The sequence below is a fragment of the Eimeria mitis genome, genomic scaffold (assembly GCF_000499745.2).
Source record: "Eimeria mitis Houghton genomic scaffold, Emh_scaff1756, whole genome shotgun sequence".
NCBI classification, from domain to species: domain Eukaryota; phylum Apicomplexa; class Conoidasida; order Eucoccidiorida; family Eimeriidae; genus Eimeria; species Eimeria mitis.
The window spans coordinates 282-6,288 of record NW_013570073.1 but is presented as its reverse complement, the minus strand read 5'-3'; positions in this window follow the sequence as shown (position 1 = coordinate 6,288).

The window sequence follows — 6,007 nt, the reverse complement described above, 5'->3', positions numbered from 1 at the left end:
TATATATATATATATATATATATATATATATATGCTTTGCAGTTGAAGAGGGCTATTTGGGAGTTGGGGTCCGCCGTTAGCATCTGTTCTGGCTTTGTCTGTTCTGTATGTTGGGTTGATTTGTTTGGTTGTTCGTTTCGAGTGTATGTCGTTGCGTATTTTGGGTGTAAAAGGCCCCTCAGTTCAAAGAGGATCTGCAGCCGCAGCCAAAGATAGCACGATAAACCCCACCCAGGGAGCTGCGCTGTGTTGTGTTCTGCTGCGTATTTCTCTATATACTATAAACATGGGGGCTGGCGCACAAATTTTGCCGCCGTCGTTGCATTCTCGCCCGAGTTTGTATCGGGGTTGCAGCTTATTGTTAATGATTCGCTGCATATCTAGACGAAAATAATGTCTGCTGCGGCTTGCAACAGACGAGCAGACAAGAACAATGATGAATACGCGTTTTTGGCCTCGAAACCTGTTCCTTTTTGAACAACAGGAACGAGGAAAGCTTAAGTTAAGTTGGCTTTCTAGTGGGTTGTTTCTGATAGTATAAACACAATTTTGTGAATAAAATTCATGATTAGTTTTATTATTTCTTAGGGTTTTTAATATTAATACTATACAGCCAAAGCTTTCTTTGCAGATTCACTTAGAACGCATATATGAGCTAAATCTCTGAACCTGTCGTTGTAGTCTATACCGTAGCCAACCAGCCACTCCTCAGGCCCAGTGAAACCAACAAAGTCAACTGATGGCATATTCCCCTTTATTCTGAATACAAGAACAAAAAAATAAATATATAAAGGAATAAAACAGCTAGGTACAATAAAAAAGAACAAACGTACATTAATTTAACACAAATGACAGTGATCTATGATCGAAAAAAAAGAAACACTGACGGCATATTCCCCTTTATTCTGAATATAAGAACAAGTGAACAAGTATATAAGGCAAGAAAATAGTTAGCTACAATATAAAAGGAACAAATGTTTTATATAAATATAGCACAAAAAGACAGTGATATAAGATACGAGAAAACAAAAACCCCTTTCAGTCGATAAGTGTAACCCCGGGCTAATCCAAGATATAGATATTTCCTGAATATTTTACTATGCTATATATAGATATATAAAATTTCATAATAATTATATTTTATATATTATACATATATTAAATTAAAGAAAGCCACCATACTACGCACCGAATTTGTACAAGTCCTGCAGTGCGAACGCTTTTGGGTTTGAACTGATCGAGCCACTGGCGGACGCGTTGCAGAGTTTTCCCGCTTTCTACGACGTCATCGACGACGAGAACATTTTTATCTTTCAAGCAACTCAAGTCCCCAGCAACAAAAGATACCTGAGCAGGTATATAGCCATACAAACAAAAGCATTTGCATCTGCTGCTGAAACTGCTGTAGCTGCTGCAGCTGCTGCTTCAACAGCAACAGCAGCAGCAGCAGCAGCAGCATACTGGCGAGGAGTAGAAAGAAGCAAACGAAGGGCAGAGAAGATAGCCACAAAATCCACTCGTTCTACGCACATATTCACCCATGAAAGCGCAGCAACAGCAACAACAAGAGCAACAGAAGCAACTGTTTCTGTTGCTGTTGCATTCTTATTGCCTCTACTGCATTTCTTTGGGCCTCACCTCGCCGGTCGCCTCTCCGTTTTTGTAGGAGCTGGTCTGAATGAAGTGGTGAAATAGATCAGGGCCGACAACACCGCTGGCTACGCTGCAGCGAAATAAAAGGAGAAGATAAAAAGCATTTGCTTTACTCTTTTAAAGTATCAGGGACAGGGAGAATGAAACAGACACAGGGAGGCAACAGTAACACACTCACACGCACACACACACACACACACACACACACACACACACACACACACACACACACACACACACACACACACACAACACGGGCCTTTGCCCTGTTGGAAGCTGCTGTAGGCAGCTGATAATATCAGCAGAGATCACAACTAAAAGAGGAGAAAAGGAGAGAAAGACGAAACGCGAACAGTCAGTGCACGCGCACGTCGTCGGGGATACAGAAAAACAAAGAAACAAGACAAGAACAATAAATATATACGCAAGCCTCTATAAAGGAGAAAAAAACACCAGCAGAAAACAAAATAATAAAAAAAATAATAAATAATATATACACCTTTCCTGCTTGTAGATAAAACCACTGAGATCACCGAAGAAAGTGCGGGCCCCCTTAAGAAGGCACAGCATGTGCAACTCGCCTTCTTTATAGAAATTGCGGATATCATAGGCCTGAAGAGTAAATAAATATAATATAAATATACATTTATATTATATATTTACCCTTTTCTGGCATTTAATATTCATGAACATATATGCATACTTATGTTTACGTTATTCAAACACTTGATAGTCATAGATAAATAAATGTGACTGCTGCATATGTATATACATGTATATTTACTCTGTTCAGGTGTTCTATACCCTTTTCTGTCGCGAAAGAGAAGTATATAAACAAGTTTCCTCTATAAAGTTTAAATGCTAGCAGTGTTTGTGTTCAGTAGAAGAGCATTTTCAGCTGCCCGTGCGGCAAATAGAAGGCGAAACAAGTGAAACTAAGATGAATTGAATTACCATTTTCTCTACTCTGTCCTTGACGAATCCATTTGGAATTAAAATTCCTTTAACAAGCGGAGAAACACCAGGCGGAAGAGCTATTTCATCTTCGGTGTAGAGCTTTCCCCCCTCGCGCAGCAACTCAATCGGGGCGCTTCCGGGCGTTTCTCTGCTAAAAAAGAAGAAACAAGCAACGGAAATGTTTAAATTAAACAAAAACTATTGATTTAATCAAGGGAAAAGGTATTTTCTAGAGGAGAACGCAGCCATGCATATCCTGTTTTGCATGAGTTGCTGCTGCCGACGTTTCGGTGGTTTCGTGGTGGTGTCTGCTTGCCTCGCCATCTTCCCTGCTCAGCAGCGGCAGCGTAGTAATTGCGGGTGGAAAAAACCAAAAAAAATCAAATTAAAAACAAAGAATTCAACTTTTTAAAAGGAAGAGAGAAGAAACAAATAAGAAAAACTACGAGAAGGTGGTGCTTCCCACCGTGCGAGCCCCAGGTTCGTCAGTCGTATGACGGCTAAGTGCTGAACATTGGTGGGGCTTCATCCGCATGTTATATACTTATATTTTGATATTTTTACCAAAGAATTACCCCGAAACTGAATTATAATGATGAAAATACGCACAGTTTCGCCTCCTTCCTTGCTCCGCCGTTGCTTACATAATGCCGTTCAATCCCCTGAAGGCGCCGCCGCCAGCTGGAGTGAAGCCATCCCCCCAGTGAGATACAGACAAACTTTCAGAGTAAAAAAGAGAATAATTATAATGTGTTACTATATAATAACAATAATAAATGTGTATTCTTTATTAAACCTGAGTTTTCCCCCCAAATTTATCGGTTGCTGGGAAGGTTGCATAACACTGAACCGCACCAGCATCGGTACAGACCACGTGTATTCAACAGGCCAGCCATAGAAACCCTGAAACTTCTTAGAGCCGACGATGCACCCAATAGTATTTATATAACAATAAGAATTTAGCCCCGTGATAAGAGTAGGATCAGCTACCTCTATAGAGTCAAGGTGAATGCAATCAACGTGCACCCGCGGCGAAATATAGTATAGAGAGGAGCAGTAGACAGGCAAGGCCAGTGGAATACGAAGAGATCACAACGGTAACAAGCGGTAACCTAAAAAAAAAACTATATGTTTGGTTTTTATTAGGGTTATGCTAGTATTCTAGTGAAAATATAAATATAAATATACCCATCTGCATTCGTGTTTCTTGTATGGTACCGCCCGGGCTCACCCCGCCAACACTGGGGGAATCCTCGCACCGCTCGCCTGCTAGGCCTGCACCCTGCTTCACTCGTACATGCTCTGCTCCTCCTACTCCACTCATATAAAACAATAAACTATAAACTTTTCATCTTTCTTGCTAGGATGCTTATGCTAGTCGGTAGTTACCTACTGTGGGTGCAGCATAGCTGGCACTGATGTTGTACTGCTAGGCAATACACTACGGGCTCCTCCGCCGCTCTGCTTTCCCTCTCTGAATTAGATATTTTTGCACGAAACGCTCTCATACATTGACATTTCGTTTGCTCCGAGAGATAATTTATTAAGAGTTATTTCCGTTTGTATTTAAATTTTTCGGTTTTGGTATTTAAATACAAACGGAAATAACTCTAAATAAATTATCTCTCGGAGCAATCAGACGCCGCCGGCCACGATTGGATTGAGGGTAGGGTTTTCGGTTTATTTCGGTATATATGCAGATACAGCAATACAACGTAAACTCAGTCTGTACTCTTACCTATATAATACGAGTTATAAAATCCCCTGGTATGGCAACAGTATACACTGCAGCGCCCTTAGCTAATATAAGTCTACAAATACACCAGTTGGTCTGTTCCCGTTTATTCACTTTTTTTTAATTGCCTTTTTCTCATTCAATTCAACTCAGCTTGTAGCTGAAGCTTCGCTCCAGCGACAGCAGTACCGCCCCGGGTGATGACGCCGAATGCAAGTTGAATGAATACTATTTAGTTTCGTTTCTTTCTTTGGATCTCTGTGTGTTTCTCATGATTCAGAAGAGTATTACAACACTATAAAAGGTTTGTACAGAGGCTGATATTGCTTTCTGCGTTGTTGGTGGTGCTGATAGGATTATTCAGGTGTACGTGCAGCTCCATGTGCAGTGGGCTCGTTATTTATGAGTTGTACAACATACACTCCCCTGATCTAATTGCCTATAACAAATACTACGGCGTAGCCAGCAACGGATCGTAGCAGAGAAGAAGTGGTGCTGGTTGTTGCCTCGAGGGCACCTCTCACTCTATCTATTTCCTGTGTGTATATACACTCTAAACACTTTGTATCCCCCCCCCTTCCCCCCCGCTGTATCTGCGTAATGACTTGACCAATAAAATCTCACAAATTCCCCTCCTCGTCGGCTGCCCATACACCCGGGAGATGGCGGGAAAAGTTCAATGCAATGACAGCAGGTTGTTGAGGTGTATGTACACTGTAGCTGCGGGTAACGCTAAGCTGCTGTGTATATACCCCTCACCACTTTATCCCACCCCCAAAATGAATTCGTATTGAACACACACAAAGAAAACTCTTACTGCAGGCCTGCTGGTGCTGGCCATGCATCTGATCATATATGTATTGTGCTCTGCTTTTCTGCTGGGGTGTATGTACATACACCCCAAATACCAAACAAACAAACACAAACAACACAAATTCAATTCAGTTTCTGAGATAATGTTGCATTCAATAAACCAGCTGCTTCTATCGTCATCTGCCGCGACACAGACAACGGCTTGGGGGGGAAACCCTCGAGCAGGGAGAAGCCCCCTGGTGCCGGAGCTACTCTGTACACCAGAAAACAAACAAAATAAATAAATAAATATATATAAAATATATTTATTTATTTATTTATTTATTTGTTTTATACTATTTATAAATATACATTCATTCTATAGGAAATGTTCACCGTCGGCAGTATACGCAACAGGCCCAACAGCAGCAACACCAACAAATAATATGCAACAGAAAGAAAACTAAATAAAACAAAAATTTTAATATATTCATATCACCTATATATATTTATTTATATGAATTATTAACAATAAAAAACTACAACAACAATAAAACATATATATATATATATATATATATATATATATATATATATATATATATATATATAGTAACAGGGTTTATGTTTCTTACGTGTCAACAAAATCAAAGAGTTGTTGAATTGTTGCATTTGTGGGAAAATACTGAGCGGTGCGTTGGCCGTTATGAAAGCGAAACATAATTTGGGTTTGGGGGGCGGATGGATCTGCTGCTGCTGCTGCTGCTGCTGCTGCTGCTGCTGCAGCAGCACGAGACAAATCAACTGTTGCAGGGGAAGCAGCACCCGCAGAACCGCCACCGGGAGACGATCGATCCCCAGACAAACTCT